Source organism: Bos taurus, chromosome 12 (assembly GCF_002263795.3).
Source record: "Bos taurus isolate L1 Dominette 01449 registration number 42190680 breed Hereford chromosome 12, ARS-UCD2.0, whole genome shotgun sequence".
Taxonomy (NCBI): Eukaryota; Metazoa; Chordata; class Mammalia; order Artiodactyla; family Bovidae; genus Bos; species Bos taurus.
Genome location: NC_037339.1, coordinates 18075003 through 18097752, shown reverse-complemented (window position 1 = coordinate 18097752; position 22750 = coordinate 18075003). Strand labels below are relative to the sequence as shown.

The 22750-nt window shown below is 39.3% G+C and overlaps 1 pseudogene; it reads left to right on the top strand.

Moving 5' to 3' along the window:
- The first annotated feature begins 1509 nt into the window (after positions 1-1509).
- On the top strand, positions 1510-2332 carry LOC506251 (60S ribosomal protein L8 pseudogene; annotated as a pseudogene).
- Positions 2333-22750: the final 20418 nt, after the last annotated feature.

Genomic DNA, 22750 nt, shown 5'->3' with positions numbered 1-22750 from the left:
ACAGAGCTATTCCAATTTTCCATAGTCATTCCAAGTTCAACTGAATTAAGCGCTTTAACAGTAGGCATTTTGAAAAATAAAACACATCAGGGCCTCCCTGGTGGTCCAGTGATTAAGACTCCCCCTTGCAATGTAGAGGACACAGTTTCATCCCTGCTTGGAGAAATAAGATCCTACATGCCGTGCAGTAACTAAGCCTAACTGTTGAACCTGAGCTCTGGAGCCTACACTCCACACCTAAGGAGTCCAGAAGATCCTGCAGCAAAAAATCCCGCATGATGCAACTAAGACCTGACCCAGCCAAATAAGTAATAAATGAGTAAAAATTTAAAAAATAGAACACATCCATTTAGTGGGTATTTAGACAAAACTCAAAATCTAGACAAGAGATCAAAACCTTTCTAATATCCCACACACTAGCATTACTTTGCTAGCGTGTAAGATGAGTGCAATTGTGCGGTAGTTTGAACATTTTTTTGGAGAAGGAAACGGCAACCCACTCCAGTATTCATGCCTGGAAAATCCCATGGACCGAGGAGCCTGGTGGGCTACAATCCATGGGGTCGCAAAGAGTTGGACACGACTGAGTGACTTCTGTGTGTGTGTGTTGAACATTTTTTGGCATTGCCTTTCTTTGGGATTGGAATGAAAGCTGGAATGGGAAGTCAAGTGGGCCTTAGGAAGCATCACTAGGAAAAAAGTTAGTGGAGGTGATGGAATTCCAGTTCAGCTATTTCAAATCCTAAAAGATGATGCAGTGAAAGTACTGCACTCAATATGCCAGCAAATTTGGAAAACTCAGCAGTGGTCACAGGACTGGAAAAGGTCAGTTTTCATTCAAATCCCAAAGAAAGGCAATGTCAAAGAATGCTCAAATTATTGCACAATTGCACGCATCTCACACGCTAGTAAAGTAATGCTCAAAATTCTCCAAGCCAGGCTTCAACAATATGTGAACCGTAAACTTCCAGATGTTCAAGCTGGTTTTAGAAAAGGCAGAGGAACCAGAGATCAAATTGCCATCTGTTGGATCATCGAAGCAGCAACAGAGTTCCAGAAAAACATCTGCTGCTGCTTTATTGACTATGCTAAAGCCTTTGACTGTTTGGATCACAACAGACTGTGGAAAATTCTTCAAGAGATGGGAATACCAGACCACCTGACCAGCCTCCAGAGAAATCTGTATGCAGGTCAGGAAGCAACAGTTAGAACTGGACATGGAACAACAGACAGGTTCCAAAATCAGGAAAGGAGTACATCAAGGCTGTATATTGTCACCCTGCTTATTTAAGTTCTATGCAGAGTACATCATGAGAAACGCTGGGCTGGAGGAAGCACAAGCTGGAATCAAGATTGCCAGGATAAATATCAATAACCTCAGATATGCAGATGACACCACCCTTATGGCAGAAAGTGAAGAACAACTAAGGAGCCTCTTGATGAAAGTGAAAGACGAGAGTGAAGAAGTTGGCTTAAAACTCAACATTCAGCTCTTTGGGCCGCGCTCTGCAGCAGACCGCCGCCATGGGCCGTGTGATCCATGGGCAGAGGAAGGGCGCCAGCTCCGTGTTCCGCGCACATGTGAAGCACAGAAAAGGCGCTGCGCGCCTACGCGCCGTGGATTTCGCCGAGCGACACGGATATATCAAGGGCATCGTGAAGGACGTCATCCACGACCCGGGCCGCGGAGCACCCCTTGCCAAAGTGGTTTTCCGGGATCCGTACCGTTTTAAGAAGCGGACAGAGCTGTTCATCGCTGCTGAGGGCATCCACACCGGCCAGTCTGGGTACTGTGGCAAGAAGGCCCAGCTCAACATCGGCAACGTGCTCCCGGTGGGCACCATGCCTGAGGGCACCATCGTGTGTTGTCTGGAGGAGAAGCCTGGTGACCGAGGCAAGCTGGCAAGAGCCTCCGGAAACTATGCCACAGTCATCTCCCACAGCCCTGAGACAAAGAAGACGCGAGTGAAGCTGCCTTCGGGCTCCAAAAAGGTCATCTCCTCTGCCAACAGAGCTGTGGTCGGTGTGGTGGCTGGAGGTGGCTGCATTGACAAGCCCATTCTGAAGGCTGGCCATGCCTACCACAAGTATAAGGCAAAGAGGAACTGCTGGCCACTGGTGCGGGGTGTGGCCATGAACCCTGTCGAGCATCCCTTCGGAGGTGGCAACCACCAGCACATCGGCAAACCCTCTACTATCCGCAGAGATGCCCCTGCTGGCCGGAAAGTGGGTCTCATTGCTGCCCTCCGGACTGGCCGTCTCCGGGGAACCAAGACTGTGCAGGAGAAGGAGAACTAGGGCTGTGGCTCAATAAAGCTGGTTTCTTTTCACACACACACACACACACACACACACAAAACTCAACATTCAGAAAACTAAGATCATGGCATCTAGTCCCATCACTTCATGGCAAATAGATGGGGAAACAATGGAAACAGTGAGAGACTTTATTTTTCTGGGCTCCAAAATCACTGCAGATGGTGACTGCAGCCATGAAATTAAAAGACACTTGCTCCTTGGAAGAAAAGCTATGACCAACCTAGGCCACATATTAAAAAGCAGAGACATTATTTTGCCGATAAAGATTTGTCTAGTCAAAGCTATGCCTTTTCCAGTAGTCATGTATGGATTTGACAGTTGGACTATAAATAAAGCTGAGTGGTGAGGAACTGATGCTTTTGAACTGTGGTGTTGTAGAAGACTCTTGAGAGTCCCTTGGACTGCAAGGAGATCCAAGGAGTCCATCTTAAGGAAATCAGTCCTGAATATTCATTGGAAGGACTGATGTTGAAGCCGAAACTCCAATACATTGGCCACCTGATATGAAGAGCTGACTCATTTGAAAAGACCTTGATGCTGGTAAAGATTGAGGACAGGAGGAGAAGAGGACAACAGAGGATGAGAAGGCTGAATGGCATAACCAACTCAATGGACATGAGTTTGGATAAACTCCGGGAGTTGGTGATGGGCAGGGAGGCCTGGTGTGCTGCAGTCCACGGGGTCACAAAGAGTCAGACACAACTGAGCCACTGAACTGAACTGAACATCTCACTTGTTACTGGGGACTCAATCAGATTTAAAACGAAGAAAAGGGGATGGAATAGATAAGGCAATGAACTCTTATTTCCACTATCCTTCTCTGGGCTCCTTCAAGGTTCTTTTGTACTCCTTCATGCATGCCACATTTGAATCAGCTTCTGCTAAGTCACTTCAGTCGTGTCCGACTCTGTGAGACCCCAGAGACAGCAGCCCACCCGGCTCCACTGTCCCTGGGACTCTCCAGGCAAGAACACTGGAGTGGGTTGCCATTTCCTTCTCCAATGCATGAAAGCAAAAAGTGAAAGTGAAGTCGCTCAGTCGTGTCCGACTCCTAGCGACCCCATGGACCGCAGCCCACCAGGCTCCTCTGTCCATGGGATTTTCCAGGCAAGAGTACTGGAGTGGGGTGCCATTGCCTTCTCCCGAATCAGCTTCTATATTTATGTATTTATATGGCCCTTCATTCAGCTATCCCATGCATGCATACATGCTAAGTTGCTTCAGTCATGTGGGACTTTGCCACCCTACGGACTATAGCTGCTAGGCTCCTCTGTCCATGGGATTCTCCAGGCAAGGGTACTGGAGTGGGTTGCCATGCCCTGATCGAACCCGTGGATCTTACGTCTTCTGCATTGGCACGCAGGTTCTTTACCACTAGTGCCACCTGGGGAGCCCTAAGCTATCCCATAAGTCAATGCTAAATTTTAAGATTCTAGTTGCTTTTTTTGGCAAATGTCTAGCCTGCAGATTTTTAATTAGAGGCTAGAGGGAGATAAAGCACCTTTCAATTTTCCCTTCCACAAAGACCATAGATTGACTTGCAGCTATGTGCATTCTGATTTCAATGACTGTCTAACAAATAGCATATATATGTACTGTATATAGTAGTGGACATTTATTAAGTCTATATTTATGTGTTTAATTTTTAGATTACGCATCTGTTATTTAAAATAATCTTAGTAGTATTAAAATAATAGCATACATGCTATTGTTTTTGAATTTGATAAAAGTTAGCCAAATTTTTCCTAAATCTTCAAAGCAATATGACAAGCTGTTTATAAAATTTATATGGAAATGAAAAGGGACAAGACATGTTCAGATATTTTTGAAGAAGGCAACTGTGGAAAGACTTGATTTACTAGGTGTTCAGTTCAGTTCAGTTCAGTCGCTCAGTTGTGTCCGACTCTTTGCGACCCCATGAATCGCAGCACACCAGGCCTCCCTGTCCATCACCAACTCCCAGAGTTTACCCCGACTCATGTCCATCAAGTCGGTGATCCCGACTTGGATGAGATCCATCCATCTCATCCTTTGTCGTCCCCTTCTCCTCCTGCCCCCAATCCCTCCCAGCATCAGGGTCTTTTCCAATGAGTCAACTCTTCGCATGAGGTGGCCAAGGTATTGGAGTTTCAGCTTCAGCATCAGTCCTTCCAATGAACACCCAGGACTGATCTCCTTTAGGATGGACTGGTTGGATCTCTTTGCAGTTCAAGGGACTCTCAACAGTCTTCTCCAACACCACAGTTCAAAAGCATCAATTCTTCGGTGCTGAGCTTTCTTCACAGTCCAACTCTCACATCCATACATGACCACTGGAAAAAAACATAGCCTTGACAAGACAGACCTTTGTTGGCAAAGTAATGTCTCTGCTTTTGAATATGCTATCTAGGTTGGTCATAACTTTCCTTCCAAGGAGTAAGCGTCTTTTAATTTCATGGCTGCAATCACCATCTGCTAGGTGTTAAAGATTACAAAGTTAAAATAACTATAACAGTGTGGTATTGGCACAGGAATGAATAAAAGGACAAATGAAACAGAATAGAGATCCCAGAAATAATCCAAACATGTATGGATATTTGATATGTGACAGAGGTGGGACTGCAGAGCAGGGAGAGAGGGAAGGGTGTGTGTGTGTGTTAGAGAGAGAAGAGAGAGGGAGAGAGTGGGAGAAGAGACTAACTAACTTCAAAAAGCAGTGTTTATAGAAGAATTATATGATACTAAAGATTTGCTTCAAAATAATCTATAGGAAGAAGGAGAAAAAGATAAGACATGATCGCTTGTTTCATAATTGTTTAAAATGAATATTTAATTTATGAAGGTTTATTATAGTGTTTTCTTTCCTTTTCATATGTTTGAAATCTTTTACAATCAGAACTTAAATAAGGAGATGATCTGAATGTCAGGGTGAGGAGTTCTACAGACCTGCTCTCTAGTGAAACAATCCTCAATGGTAAAAAATTATATATATATTTAAAAAAAAAACATTAAAAATCTCTGTAAATTGTCCTAAAGTCATACAGCAAATGAAATGTTTACTCAAGAAAATCTACTAAACCTCAGTAAGAACAGTCAGAGTGTATGGGACTTGAGTCACAACCCACTCCCCTCTTCACCCCTCTCCAGTTCAGTATAAAGAAATTCACTCTGAGCAGATGTGGCCATGAATCAAGATTCAACTATATACTATTTACAAAGTACTTCTGATTCAAGATACAAAGAAGTTGAAAGTAAAAGTATTAAAAAAGATATGTAAATAAGCATAAGAAAGCTGGAGCAGCTATATTAATATCAGACAAAAGACACTTTAAAATTATTTGCTATTGATAAAGAGTTTTATGATGATTAAAGTGTTAATATATTAGGAAGATGTAATAATTTTAAACATGTATACTTCTAACAACAAAGCCCCAAAATGCATGAAGCAAAGCCCGGCAGAATTTAAGGGAGAAATAGTCAATTCAAAAATAATAGTGGGAGAATTCAATATCCCCTTTCTATATGGATAAAACAACTAGATTGAAGGTCAGCATGAAAATAGAAGACTTCATGGACTTTGTAAACCAACTAGTCCTAACACATCTATAGATCAACTCTACCCAACAAAAACAGAAAATACATTCTTCTTAAGTACACATAGAACATTCTCCAGAACAGATATCTGCTAGGCCTTAATACAAACTCAATAAAATTAAAATGATTGAAATCTCACAAAGTATGTTTTCTAACCACAGTGGAATGAAAATAGATATCAATATAGAAAGAAATTTGGGATACTAAAAATTATGTGAAAATTAACAGTGTACTCCTATATTACCAGTAAAAGAGGAAATCACAAGAAAAACTAGAAAATACTTTGAAGGATCTCCCTGGTGGTCCAGTGTTTAAGACTCTGCGCTTCTATTGCAGGGGGCATGGGTTTGATCTCTGTTTGAGAGACTAAGACCCCACAAGCTAGAAATAATACCCAATTCAGTAGCAATGAGCATGTTTTGTACCCTAGATTTTCATCTCCAAATTTCTCAGTAAAACGAATTAGAGATCCTTAGAAACTGGCCAATTCTTGATCTGGAGAAGAAAATATTAATAAAAGAAGCCTGGAATAGCTTATCGTTCCAGAAAGCAAGAAAGCTATCAAAGATTAATATGACTATTTCAAAAGGAATCAAGAGCCAAATTGAGAAGTCTCCCACTGAAAATATGTGACAACTTGAGCACAAATAAAATTAATAACTAAAATGAATTGAGATACATCAACCATTTTTTTCCCATTGAATTCATGGTGTCCTTGGACTTCCCTGGTGGCTCAGAAGGTAAAGAATCCATCTGCAATGCAGGAGACCCAGATTCAGTCCCTGGGTTGGGAAGATTCCCTGGAGGAAGAAATGGCAACCCACTCCAGTATTCTTGCCTGGAGAATTCCATGGACAGAGGAGCCTGGCGGGCTACAGTCCATGGGGTCGCAAAGAGTTGGACATAATTGAGCGACTAACATTTTCACTTTCATTTTCATGATGTGCTTATAGTAAAACAAAAAAGAAAACATATTTTTCACTATTGGAGGTTACTAAGGAAGTAACTCATTTTGAAAATTGTTAAATTAAGGGAAAGAATCAAATATTTATCCTATTTATGAAGTCTAAGATAGTTAATTAGTTGATGATGATAAGTTTCTCTAAACAGAATTTTTCCAATAAATAAGAAAAGGGAGTGAGAGAGTTAAAATATCACTTTTTTGGTAACCTTTATGAATGAGTGGAAGTGAAAGTCGCTCAGTCGTGTCTGACTCTTTGCCAGCCCATGAACTCTACAGTCCATGGAATTCTCCAGGCCAGAATACTGGAGTGGTTAGCCTTTCCCTTCTCCAGGAGATCTTCCTGACTCAGGGGGATTCTTTACCAACTGAGCTATCAGGGAAGCCCTTTATGAATGAATAGATCCTGGTAATTATTGTTCAGTGGTGACTACCATCACATCAGAAAGGACACCAGATAATATGTGTCTCCTGATGTGTTTATATCATCTGTGAAGTATTCTTGCTAAAAAAAGAGAAAGAAACCAGAATCAAATCACATCTTTAGAGTGAGCTACCGACTTAAGGGAAATGCAGTGAAGAGAAACAGGGAAACTTGTTAAACGAAACTACAAGGGTTCTAGTAACAAAACCCAGCCTGTGGGACAAACAACTCAGTTTCTTCAACAAATAAATTGCAGGAGGGGAAATGAAAGCGATAGGCAGAGGATAGCAAAAGAAGAAAGTGAAGGATCTATGGATTAAAAGAGTTTTAAGACTCTTACTTTACACCAAATACAAAGATTAACTAAAAGTGGGTGAAAGACCTAAATGTAAGAGCTAAAACTATAAAAACTCTTAAAGGAAAACATAGGGGGAAAGCTTCATGACCTTGAATTTGGCAATGGTTTGTTGGATATGATACCAAAAGCACAGACAACAAAAGTGAAAGTAAATTGGAATACATCAACATTTTAAACTTCTACAACATCAAAGTGAAAGTCACTCAGTCGTGTCCGACTCTTTGCGAACCCATGGACTATACAGTCCATGGAATTCTCCAGGCCAGAATCCTGGAGTGGGTAGCCTTTCCCTTCTCCAAGGGATCTTCCCAACCCAGGGATTGAACTCAGGTCTCCTGCATTGCAGGTGGATTCTTTACCAGCTGAGCCACCAGGGAAGCCATCAAAAGACACAATTAAATTGAAAATTTAACGTATGCAATGGAGGAAAATATTTGCAAATCATGTATCTGAAAAGGGATTAATATTTAGAATATATAAAGAACTCCTACAACTTAACCACAAAAAACAAACTATTTTAAAAATGGGCAAAGGACTTGAATAGATATTTCTTCAAAGAAGATGTACAAAAGGCCAAAAAGCAAGTGAAAGGATGCTTACAATTAGTTATTATGGAAGTACTGATCAAAACCACAATGGGTTACCACTTCATGCCTATTAGGATGGCTACAGTCTAAAAAAAAAAAAAAGAAAGAAAATCAGAAGATAACAAGAGTTGGCAAAGATGTAGAGAACTTGGAACCCTTGTGCGTCATTGCTGGAATGTAAAGTGGTGCGGCCCCTAAGGAAAATGGTATGGTGGTCCCTGAAAAGAAAAAAAAGTAGAATTACCATAAGATCCAATAATTCCTTTTCTGGGTATATATCCAAAAGAATTTAAAGCAAGGTCTGGAGGATATTTGCCCACCCGTGTTCATGGAAGCATTATTCACAATAGCAAAGAGGTGGAAGCAACCCTAGTGTTCATCAACAGATGAACAGATAGATGAAATGTGGTATATGCATACAATAGAATGGTATTGAGCCTTGAAAAGGAATAAAATTCTGATACATACCACAACATGGATGAACCTTGTGACCATTATATTAAGTGCAATAAGCCAGCCACAAAAAGACAAATGTTGTATGATTGCACTTATTTGAGATACCTAGAGTAGTTGAATTCATAGAGACAGAAAGTAGAATGGTGGTTGCCAACCAAGGGAATAGGGAGTGGGGAGTGCTGGTGTAATGAACATAGAGTTTCAGTTATGCAAGATGAAAAGAGTTCTGGAGATGGATGGTGATGATGGTGGTATAACAAGATGAATACACTAATACTACAGAACTGCACATTTAAAAATGGTTAAGATGGTAAATTTTATGTTTTGTGTATTTTACCACAATTAAAATTTTTTAATTTTAATTTAAAAAATATTTAAGAAACAGCCAACTGCAATGTATGGATCTTACTTGGATTCTGTTCCATACATATGAACTTAAAACAAAGGAGGAGGGATTCCCTGGTGGTCCAATGGTTAGCACTCAGCTCTTTCACTGCTGGGGTCCCAGGTTCCATCCCTGGTTGGGGAACTAAGATCTCACAAATATAATGGGGAAAAAAGTAATGAAAAAGATCTCACAAGCTGTGCAGCCAAAAAAAGAAAAAAATTTCAATAGTAACTGTATATTTAATGAATTTTTATTATCCAATTTTTAGATGAGATATAGTATTATGGTTGCTTTTTAAAAAAAGAGTTCCTGTCTTGTAGAAATAGGTGCTAACATATTTATGGATAAAATAATTTGATGTCTGGAATATGCTTTAATACAGTGAAGGCAAGGGAATAGCTGGGGACAAAATAGATCAGCTAAGAGTCAATAATTGTTGAAGTTAGTTGATAGGTACATCAGTGTTCCTTCTCCCCCATTATGTATTTTTTTTAAAATACTTCTTTGAGTTGAATGTTGGTGGTAGTTGATATTATTCTTTACTACTGGATATACATATAGGAAGGATACTACATTTATGCCAATTTATTCTCAGCCTTACAATGACAGGCTTGTTTTCAATCTCGTCTAGCAAATCTGTTCCCTTCTGTCAAATGCTGTGGAACTAAATAGTTCCCCACATTCCAATTTCTTAGAAGCCAGAATAAATAGCTATATACCACATGGCACCACCAGTCCCTGTTCACAGTCTAGAAATATCATTAGAAAATGGGGAAGTAACGCACGTCTGTCAGCTGACGGTACCATGTGAGCCACAGTGTCAAAAACCTGTGGACTGATCATTGCCCTACACACAGGACAGCGCTGGAGACGCCAAGACTGATTTTCAGGTTAAATTTATCCATGAAGGAAACAGAGAGGTGATGTTTATACAAAATGGTAGGAAACTGGATATGAAACACATCATCTAGCTGCTTCAAACCATTGTCCCAAGAGCTTGTTATTGAGTGAACAATTAGTTATTTCCTGCCATTTATTTTTAACTTTCATATTTGCATTTTAAAGTATAGCATAATAAAATATTTTTGCTTCAGTTTTCCCTAATGAGTTTTACATTTTTATATTTTTCTATATTTCAGTATTTCTAGAATATGATACATAATATTACAAACAAACTTATATTCTTCTACTTTTATTTGGGAATTAAAATGGCTGTAAAAGGCACATTTATTTAAACTTTTCCTGCAGAGGATTAAAGAAACTAGAAAAAAAAATATAATCATAGCCTTATTTAAATATGTTTTATCTCCCTGTCTGAAGTCCTTCTTTGTATCCTGGTCCTCAGCTTACACAATAGTAGGAAGCCATTCTTGGCACATGTTTTTGCAACTGTAGGACACTTCAGAATCCGGTAAAACCAGTGCCCACCCCAAGTGTAAGGAAAAGATTGTTCAAGCATTTCCTTCAGTTCATAGAGAGAAAAATTTTCAAAATGGGTTAAACTCACATAATGGTGATCGACCATTTTGCCTTTTTGCATTTCTTTTTCTTGGGTATGGTCTTGATCACTGCCAAAGATCTGAGTTCAAATCATGACTTGATATCAAAGCAGTTGAGACTGTTTGCCAAGTCCAAGCTTGCTCTACTTGCCCCACACAGGCCAGTAACATCCAAGAGACAAGGTGCTGAGGCACGGAATATGAGTTTATTCAGAAAGCTAGCTGACTGAGAAGATGGTAGACTAATGGTCTCAAAATAACCATCTTATCAGGGTCTGGATGCCAGCATCCTTCCTAGAACAGAGAGGGGGAGAGGTGAGGTAAAGTAGAAAGGGGCATTAATCTTACAAATATCTCCTGAAATGGCTAGTCTTGGGGAGGGGATGTGTTAATTTTGTCCTTCCTGTAGCCACCTAGAAGTGGACAGGGTCCTGAACAAAGGCATTTTGGTTTAACATTCAGATAGAGAAGCAGGGTTCCCTGAGGCAGGCCTTCATGTATTAACGATGTCCTTTTAGTAAACAAAAGCAAGGAGAAGCAAAGGTTAAAGTAAAAGAAACAGATTCAACAAGGAGTCAGTTCTTCCCTGTAACAGAGTGACCCGAGGAAAGTCACTGAACCCATTGCAGCTTTAGCCTCTTTGTTATATATTAAGAATGTTCCAGAAGATCAGCTTTAAAATACCATCCAGTTCTAAAATTCTGTGCTTTGAATTAAACCATGCAACAGGTTATATATTATATATGACAAGATTTATAGATGACCCCAAACCCAGTCTCCCCCATCACAGATTTTTATCCACTTTTCCATTCTTTTCACCTACTTTAAGTTAAAGACTATCATGAGAAAAGATGAGTGTTACTCACTCAGTCGTGTCCAACTCTTTGCGACCCCATGGACTGGGGCTTGCCAGGCTCTTCTGTCCATGGCATTCTTCAGGCAAGAATACTGGAGTTGGTTGCCATTTCCTTCTCCAAAAGATCTTCCCAACTCAGGGATCAAACCCAGATATCCAGCATTGCAGGCAGACTCTTTACCATCTGAGCCACCAGGGAAGCTCAAGAAAAGAGAGAAATAATAAAGATGAAGAACACAGAAAACATGTAAAACTTTTTTCTAATCTCTGAGAAATGGAAAACTTTCTGCACTTTGTTTCTGTATGCCTAAATGGGTTTGTCTTACTAAAGATCAGATAAAATCTCTCAAACATGTTAAGCAATGATTATATTTTATTGTGCCCATCAAGTGTATATTTAACTGACTAGATAGAATGGCCCTGTTTGATATCAGTATCACAAAATTGAGGAAGGAAATGAATGTTTGGACTTTGGATTTGAATCAGAAGACTTAAAGAGTCTGGGCTCAGAGTTAAAGACTACAGGAAGCCTGAGTGTCAATCTCCTCTTTAGTTAAATGGGAGTATAACATTAACACCTCTCTTCACAAGGTCATTGTGACAATAAGTAAAAAATAATGTAGAGAACACCAGCTGAGAGCGGACAGGAGTACCTGATCAGAGGAAAAGAATATATTGAACCACGCAAAACTCGGTAGCACGAAGGAACTCGGGGGAGAAATAGGAGTGTTAATAGGACTTGACCTGCTCTCAGTGGGTCAGAGAACTGAAGCAGGGGTCAGATTCCCACATTGGGGCAATTACTTGAGTCAGAGGAGAAACATTTAAGGCTGAGTGAAACAGCTGATCTGTGGCAGCCTAAATAGAATGAGAATCAGGCAGTCCTTGCCACAGCCATACCTACCCCGGACAGGGACGCAGAGTTTGGGGATTGTGGAGCCATCCCAGGGCGAGGGCTGCTGTTGACTGTGGAGAGACGTATCAAAAGGAAGTGAGGGAGGAGACTGTGGTGGGAAATGCCTGTGGAGGAAAGCTGTGCAGCCATGGAAGCAAAGCGATACTGCTGAGTCACGCGTAAGGGGTGGAGCCATCACCATAGCCTCTCTCTCCCCACAGCCAGTATCAGCAGCTGAACAAGAAAGGCTGGCCCATCAAACGCCTGATGCACTGAACTACAGAGTAGGACCCCAGCCAGGGGGTGCCCTCTGTGTGCCTGACTTGCTGAACAATAGAGAAGGACCCCAGGCAAGGGAGCCCTCTAAGTACCTGAACAGGTGGAGCACAGAAAAAGACTGAGGAAAGAAGCCTTCTGATTGCCAACTACAAGAGGCTTGAAAAAAGACTCTGATAGGGCCATAACTCCTGCGGCGGAGGCAGTCCATGTCCCTGCACACTTGGCGCCACCAGGGTCCACGCAAGTCAAGCAGATGCCCCACCTTCATGCTCAATTCTCACTGGGGCAGAGCTGCCACAGGCAAAAACAGTCTTGGATCTATGCGCACAGGGTCACTTCGGTAGTGTCTGACTCTTTGCAACCCTGTAGACTGTGGCCTGCCGGGCTTCTCTGTCAGGGAGGGGTTCTCCAGGCAAGAATACTGAAGCGTATTGGCCAATACGGGTTGCCATACCCTTCTAGAGCACCCTTCTTCTGCTGCCCTGGCCACCAACTCCCGTGAGTATCTGGTGCTGCCAGAACCCCTGCGACCTAAGCAGCTGCACCACCTCCACACCTGGCCCTCACAGGGGCAAACCCCAGTGGACAGCCCATATCCAGAGGTGGAAATAAAACCACAATTGAAACCCAGGAGCAGTGTGGCTAAGGAAGAAGACCCAAAACCTTCCCACCAGCTGTACAAGCTGCAGATTAAATCCACATGATCAACTAGGCAGACTCTGTGTCTATAGAATATATAAAATGTCATTGAAAGCTCCCACAAAAGAAAATGCACTAGTTCTGATAGCTGTGGACATTGGAGGCAAGAACACATAGGAGTAGGAACAGATGAGAATCTGAGCTGCCCCCACAGAAGGTCCAGAGATGGGCGCAGTGTTGGCGGTCATCATAGGGAAGGGAGGTGGACTGTGACTCCTGGTGAGGGAGATTCTGACAGCAGTGACTCCAGAAAAACACTTATTATTCTTATGTTTTGACTTGTTCTGTAGATTCTTTTGGATTTTTTTTCCTTTTTTTTCTTTTTTTACCCCCTCTGTTGTAGTTGTTGATTTTATTGGAACTATGAAATCTAATTAAGCTTTTGAGCTTTTTTATTTCAGTCACCGTTTTTATTGTTGTTATAAACCTCTGCCTCTACGTTGAGCTTTTGCAGCTCTGTGGAGGTTTTTTTTTCTTTCTTTTAGTTTTAATTTTTTAAACCTATTATTATTTTTTCTACATTTATCCCTTTGTTTGTTTTTCCTACTGTTCTTTTCCCCTTGCAGTTAATCTAATATATATAAATCTTCTTTATCTACCTCTATGTAACTTTGCATATCTATGCTTTCTTTCTTTCCTTTCCTCTCAACGTATTAGTCAGTTTTATTTTCATTGCTTTATTCCCCACTTGGCACCTTGCTTTCGTTTCGTTTTCCAGTTTGTGCTTAGTTAGTTTTGTTCTAGTAGATATAATTTTTGGTTTCCTTTGTTTGCCGGGTCAATCTATAGTACTTTATTTTTGTTGGACTGTTTTGATTTTGCTTATGGGTGTATATGTATATGTGTATATTCAGTCACACTTTTTATTGTTGCTATAAACCTCTGCCTCTACATTGGGCTTTCGCAGTTCTGTGGAGTTTTCCTTTTCTTTCCTTTTTTCTTTCTTCTTCCATCTTTTTTTTTCCTCTTTTTGATATTTAAATTTAAAAAATTTTTAAACCTAGTATACTTTTTCTACATTTATTCCTTTGTTTGCCTTTCCTATTGTTATTTTCCCCTTGCAGTTAACCTTTAATGTATGTAAATCTTCTTCATCTACCTCTGTTTAACTTTGCATATCTATTCTTTCTTTTCTTTCCTCTCAACATATTTGTTAGTTTTGTTTTCATTGCTTTATTCTCCACTTGGCACCTTGCTTTAGTTTTGTTTTCCACTTTGTGCTTTAGTTTTGTTCATAACTGGTAAATATAATTTTTTATTTATTTTGTTGGCTGAATCAATCTACTGTACTTTATTTTTGTTGCACTGTTTTTACTTTGCTCATGGGTGTATATGTATATACATTACATATGTATATGTAGTGTATTTTCCATTATTTTAAACTTGCCTGATTTTGTAAATGCCATTTGTCTTAGGTTCATCTTTGGCTTCTCGTTTTTGGATATTTGTTTTAATCTCACTTAATGCCAAGCCAGGCTTCAGAAATATGTGAACTGTGAACTTCCAGATGTTCAAGCTGGTTTTAGAAAAGGCAGAGGAACCAGAGATCAAATTGCTAACATCCGCTGGATCATCGAAAAAGCAAGAGAGTTCCAGAAAAACATCTATTTCTGCTTTATTGACTATGCCAAAGCCTTTGACTGTGTGGATCACTAAAAACTGTGGAAAATTCTGAAAGAGATGGGAATACCAGACCACCTGACCTGCCTCTTGAGAAACCTATATGCAGGTCAGGAAGCAACAGTTAGAACTGGACATGGAACAACAGACTGGTTCCAAATAGGAAAAGGAGTGCATCAAGGCTGTATATTGTCACCCTGCTTATTTAACTTCTATGCAGAGTACATCATGAGAAACGCTGGGCTGGAAGAAGCACAAGCTGGAATCAAGATTGCCGGGAGAAATATCAATAACCTCAGATATGCCCATGACACCACCCTTATGGCAGAAAGTGAAGAAGAACTAAAGAACCTCTTGATGAAAGTGAAAGAGGAGAGTGAAAAAGTTGGCTTAAAGCTCAACATTCAGAAAACGAAGATCATGGCATCTGGTCCCATCACTTCATGGCAAAGAGATGGGGAAACAGTGGACACAGTGGCTGACTTTATTTTTCTGGGCTCCACTATCAATGCAGATGGTGATTGCAGCCATGAAATTAAAAGACGCTTGCTCCTTGGAAGGAAAGTTATGACCAATCTGCTGCTGCTGCTGCTGCTAAGTCGCTTCAGTCGTGTCCGACTCTGTGCGACCCCATGGACTGTAGCCCACCAGGATCCTCCATCCATGGGATTTTCCAGGCAAGAGTACTGGAGTGGGGTGCCATTGCCTTCTCCAGAACTAACCCTAGGGAGTATCGAATAGTGAGAACTCACACAAAGGAAACCACTGTAATACAACACCTGGCATCACCCAACCACCAGTAGCACCCCATGCAGGACACCTCATCTAAACAACAAACAAAACAAAAATACAAACCAAATCACCAGCATACAGGATTACCACCTCACTCAGTCTTGTCCATCAGAGAAAAAACAAACAAAGAAAAACTCAGCACAAATCTCACCCTATACGAAGCTTACAGAAACCACTGGACCAACCTTAGGAGGGCAAAAGTCAAAAGGAAGAAAGAATTCAACCTTGAAGCCTGGGAAAAAGAAACCTCAAACATAAGTTAAAAAAAAAATAAAGGCAGAGAAATACTACACAAATGAAGGAACAAACTAGAAACAGAGAAGTCCAAATAAATGAAGAGGAAATAGGGAAACTACCTGAAAAAGAATTCAGAATAATGATACTAAAGATGATCAAAAACCTTGAAAACAAAATGCAGAAAATGAAAAATCAATTAACAAAGACCTATAAGAATTAAAGAATAAACATACAGAGACAACACAATTACTGAAATTAAAAATACTCTAGAAGGAATCAATAGCAGAATATCTGAAGCAGAAGAATGAATCAGTGAGCTGGAAGATAAAATGGTGTAAATAACTTCTGAAGAGCAGAATAAAGTAAAAAGAATGAAAAGAACTGAAGATAGTCTCAGAGACCACTGGGACAAAATCAGATGCACCAACATTCGAATTACTGGGGTCAGAACAAGAGGAGAGAAAGAAAGCATATCTGAAAATTTTTGAAGAGATTATAGTTGAAAATCTCCCCAACATGAAAAAGGAAATAGTTGATCAAGTCCAAGAGGTGCAAAGACTCCCATACAGGATAAACCCAAGGAGAAACATACCAAGACACATACTAATCAAACTAACGAAGACTAAACACAAAGAAAGAAAATTAAAAGCAGCAAGGGAGAAGCAGCAAGTAGCATACGAGGGAAACCCCATGTGCTTAACAGCTGATCTTTCAGCAGAAACTCTGCTGGCCAGAGAGAATGGCAGGATATATTTAAAGTACTGCATGGGAAAAATCTACAACCAAGGTTACAGTACCCAGCAAGGATCTCATTCAAAATTGATGGAGAAATTAAAAGCTTTTCAGACAAGCAAAAGTTAAGAGAATTCAGTACCACAAACCAGCTTTACAACAAATGTTAAAAGGACTTATATAGTCAAGAAATACAACAGAAGAAAAAAGATCTATATAATCAACCCCAAACAATTAAGAAAATGGCAATAGGAACAGATATATCAATAATTACTTTAAATGTAAGTGGATTAAATGCTCCAACCAAAAGACACAGACTGGCTGAATGGGTACAAAAACAAGACCCATATATATGCTGTCTACAAGAAACCCACTTCAGACCTCAAGACACATATAGACTGAAAGTGAGAGGATGGAAAAACATATTCCATGAAAATAGGAAGCAAAAGAAAGCTGGAGTAGCAACCCTCAGATCAGACAAAATAGACCTTAAAATAAAGAAGATTACAAGAGATAAGGAAGGACCCTACATAATGATCAAGGGATCAATCCAAGAAGAAGACATGACAATTGTAAATATCTATGCACCCAACTCAGGAGCACCTCAATACATAAAACAAACACTTACACATAAAAGGAAAAATTGAGAGTAACACAATAACAGTAGGAGACTTTAACACCCCACTCACACCAATGGACAGATCATCAAAACAGAAAATTAATAAGAAAACACAAGTCTTAAATGATACATTAGATGAGATGGATCTCATTGTTTTCTTCAGGGCATTCCATCCAAATGCAGAAGAATACATCTTATTCTCAAATGCACATGAAACATTCTCCAGGATAGACCGTATCTTGGGTCATAGATCAAACCTCAGTAAATTTAAGAAAATTGAAATCGTATCAAGCATCTTCTCCAACCACAACACTATGAGACTAGATATCAATTACAAGAAAAAATCTTTAAGAATCACAAACACATGGAGATTAAACAACACGTTTCTAAATAACCAACAGGTTACTGAAGAAATCAAAAGGGAAATAAAAAAATTTCTAGAAACAAGTGACATTGAGAACACGACAACTCAAAAAAAAAGAAAAAAATCTATGGGCTGCAACCAAAGCAGTCCTAAGAGGACATCGAATAGACAACCCAACTTTATACCTAAATAGACAAAGCAGTCCTAAGAAAAACATCGAATAGACAACCCAACTTTATACCTAAAACAACTGGAAAAAGAAAAAAAAAAAACAACCCAAAACTGATAGAAGGAAGGAAATCATAAAGATCTGAGCAGAATTAAATGAAAAAGAAATGAAAGAAACAATAGTAAAGATTAATAATACTAAAAAAGTGGTTCTTTGAGAAGATAAACAAAATTGACAAACCTTTGGCCAGACTCATCAGGAAAAAAAGAGAGAAGAATGAAATCAGCAAAATTAGAAATGAAAAAGGAGAGGTTACAACAGACAATGCAGAAATATAAAGGATTATTAGAGACTATTATGAACAACCATATGGCAATAAAATGGATAACCTGGAAGAATTGGACAGATTCTTAGAAAAGTTCAATCTTCCAAGACTGAACCAGGAAGAAACAGAAATTATGAACAACCCAGTTACAAGCACTGAAATTGAAGCTATGATCAAAAATCTCCCAAAAACAAAAGCCCAGGACCAGACGACTTCACGGGAGAATTCTATCAAACATTTAGAGAAGAGCTAATGCCTATCCTTCTAAAACTCTTTCAAAAAAATTGCAGAGGAAGGAACACTTCTAAACTCATTCTATGAAGCCACCATCACCCTGATACCAAAACCAAAGACAACACACAAAAAAGAAAACTACAGCCCAGTATCACTGATGAACATAGACACAAAAATCTTCAACAAAATTTTAGCAAACAGAATTCAGTAACACATCAAAAAGCTCATACACCATGATCAAGTTGGGTTTATTCCAGTAATGCAAGGATTGTTCAGTATATGCAAATAAATCAATGTGATACACCATATCAACAAATTGAAAAATAAAAACCATATGATCATCTCCATAGATGCAGAAAAAGCCTTTGACAAAATTCAGCACCCATTTATGATTAAAACTCTTCAAAAAATGGGCATAGAAGGAACCTACCTGAACATAGTAAAGACCATATATAATAAGCCTACAGCAAACATTATTCTCAATGGTTTGAGAATAATGAAAGCATTCCCTCTAACATCAGGAACAAGACAAGGGTGCCCACCTTCACCACTATTATTCAACATAGTTCTGGAAGTCCTAGCTACAGCAATCAGAAAAGAAAAGGAAATAAAAGGAATCCAGATCGAAAAAGAAGTAAAGCTCTCACTGTTTGCAGATGACATGATACCATACAATACCGTACGTAGAAAACCCTAAAGATAGTATCAGAAAATTACTAGAGCTAATCAGTGAATTCAGCGAAGTTGTAGGATACAAAATCAATACACAGAAATCACTTGCACTTCTATATACTAACAATAAAAAATCAGAAAAATTAAGGAATCAATCCCATTCACCCATTCTCATTGCAACAAAAAGAATCAAATATCTCGGAATAAACTTACCTAAGGAGACAAAAGAACTGTACACAGAAAATTATAAGACACTAATGAAAGAAATCAAAGATGACATAAACAGATGGAGGGATATTCCATGTTCCTGGGTAGGAAGAATCAATATTGTGAAAATGACTATACTACCAAATGTAACCTACAGATTCAATGTGATCCCTATCAAATTACCAATGGCATTTTTCACAGAACTAGAACAAAAAATTTCACAATTCATATGGAAACACAGAAGACCCTGGATAGACAAAGCAGTCTTGAGGAAGAAGAATGGAGCTGGAGGAATCAACCTTCCTGACTTCAGATTATACTACAAAGCTACAGTCATCAGGACAGTATGGTACCAGGACAAAAACAGAAATATAGACCAATGGAACAAGATAGAAAGCCCATAAATAAACCCATGCACCTATGGGTACCTTATATTTGACAAAGGAGGCAAGAATACACAATGGGGCAAAGACAGCCTCTTCAATAAAAGGTGCTGGGAAAACTGGACAGCTACGTGTAAAAGAATGAAATTAGAACACTTCCTAACACCATACACAAAGATAAATTCAAAATGATTAAAGACCAGAAACTATAAAACTCTTAGAGGAAAACATAGGCAGAACACTCAATAACATAAATCAAAGCAAGATCCTCTATGACCCACCTCCTAGAATAATGGAAATGAACACAAAAGTAAACAAGTGGGACCTGATTCAACTTAAAAGCTTTTGCATAGCAAAGGAAACCATAAGTAAGGTGAAAAGGCAACCCTCAGAATGGGAGAAAATAATAGCAAATGAAACACCTGACAAAGGATTAATTTCCAAAATATACAAGCAGCTCATACAACTCAATGTCAGAAAAACAAACAACCCAATCGAAAAGTGGGGAAAAGACCTAAACAGACATTTCTCCAAAGAAGACTTACAGATGACTAACAAACACATGAAAAGATTCTCAACATTGCTCATTATTAGAGAAATGCCCATCAAAACTGCAATGAGATATCACCTCACTCCAGTCAGAATGGCCAGCATCAAAAAGTCTACAAACTATAAATGCTGGAGAGGGTGTGGAGAAAAGGGAACACTCTTGCACTGTTGATGGGAATGTAAATTGATACAGCCACTATGGAAGATGGTATGGAGATTCCTTAAAAAAACTAGGAATAAAACCACCATATGACCCAGCAGCCCTACTCCTAGGCATATACCCTGAGGAAACCAAAATTGAAAAAGACACATGTATCCCATTGTTCATTGCAGCACTATTTACAATAGCTAGAATATGGAAGCAACTTATATGCTCATCAACAGATGAATGGATAAAGAAGCTGTGGTGCTTGCTTAGTCACTCTAGTCGTGTCCGACTCTCTGTGACCCCATGGACCATGGCCTACCAGGTTCCTCTGTCCATAGGATTCTCCAGGCAAGAATACTGGAGTGGGCTGCCATTTCCTTCTCCAGTGAGAAAGTATGAAGTGAGTGAAGTTAGTGAATTGAAGTTGCTCAGTCATGTCCAACTCTTTGCGACCCCACGGACTGTAGCCTACCAGGCTCCTCTGTCCATGGGATTTTCCAGGCAAGAGTACTGGAGTGGGTTGCCATTTCCTTCTCTGAAAGAAGCTGTGGTACATATACACAATGGAATATTACTCAGTCATAAAAAGGAACACATTTGAGTCAGTTCTGATGAGGTGGATGAACCTAGAACCTATTACACAGAGTGAAGTGAATCAGAAAGAGAAGGATAAATATCATATTCTAATGCATATATATGGAATCTAGAAAAATGGTACTGAAGAATTTATTTACAGGGCAGCAGTGGAGAAACAGGCATAGAGAATAGACTTACGGACATGGGGAGAGGGGAGGAGATGGTGAGATGTATGGAAAGAATAACATGGAAACTTATATTACCGTATGTAAAATAGATAGCCAACGGGAATTTGCTGTATGGCTCAGGAAACTCAAACAGGGGCTCTGTATCAATCTAGAGGGGTGGGATGGGGCAGGAGACGGGAGGGAGGTTCAAAAGGGAGGGGATATATGTATACCTGCAGCTGATTCATGCTGGGGTTTGACAGAAAACAACAAAATTCTGTAAAGCAGTTATCCTTCAATAAAAAAATAATGTAAAAGCACTGCTACATAGCAGGTGCTCAGACTACACTCTTCCTGCCTTCCTTTCTTCTTTCTAATATCATTCACAATAATAATAATAGGTATCCCAAAATATTTGTTAACTGAAGAATTTATTGGATGATATTTTAAAAGGCAGCATAAGACTAATAGGGAAAGAAGGGAAAAACTTTCAAGACTGATCAAACAGAAAAAACTTAGAAAGACATATGCCAAATGTAAATGGTAGTCTTCTTTAGATTGTGGGAATGCACTTACTTTTTATTTTCATATTTATTGCCATCTGTATTTTCTAATTGTTCCACAGGGAATGTATTATATCATAATTAAGAATTTTAAAAGAGTTTTATTTAAAATAAAGAATTTTAAATAAAACAAGATTTTAATTAAAAATCTACCTGAACCCATCAGTCAAGCTGATCATCACTTCCTATTGACATGATGTTATAGGAAGATTACAGCACAGCCAATGAAATGCTCTTGCCAAAATAAGTAACCTGAATTTAATTCCTCATCCAAATCTAACTCAGTTTACAAAAAATACAAGAGATACAGGAGAATTTTAAATGATTTCATGGACATGCAATCAGAGAAGTCCAAAATTTAAGAAATACTACAGGACACTTGACCCAACTTTTCAATCAATGAATGTTAGGAGAGTGGAGAAGGGAAGATGAAATCATATATTAAAAGAGATGTAAAGGATATAACAGTTATTGCACAGCAGAAACCAGCACAACATTATAAAGCAATTATCCTCCAATTAAAAAGTTTTAAAAAGGATATACCAATTAAATGCAAAGTATGGACCTTGCTTAAATCCCAGTTCAAACAAACCAACTATCAAAAGCCACAGATTTAAATATACATTAGTTGATTAAAAAATAACATTAATTTTGTTGAGGATGTTGATTTTTGCTAAAAAAAGAAAAAAGATAGTATTGATGGGTAAAATGATACTTGTTTGAGATTTACTAAAATACTCCAACAGAAATAAAAGTAAAACAAGGGAGGGATAGATGAAATGATAAAGAAAATATTGCTAACAGGTGGTGCTGGAGAAGACTCTTTCAAGTCCCTTGAACTGCAAGGAGATCCAACCAGTCCATCCTAAAGATCAGTCCTGGGTGTTCATTGGGAGGACTGATGCTGAGGCTTAAACCAATACTTTGGCCACCTTATGCGAAGAGTTGACTCATTGGAAAAGACTTTGATGCTGGGAGGGATTGGGGGCAGGAGGAGAAGGGGACAATAGAGGATGAGATGGCTGGATGGCATCACCGACTTGATGGACGTGAGTTTGGGTGAACTCCGGGAGTTGATGCTGGACAGGGAGGCCTGGCG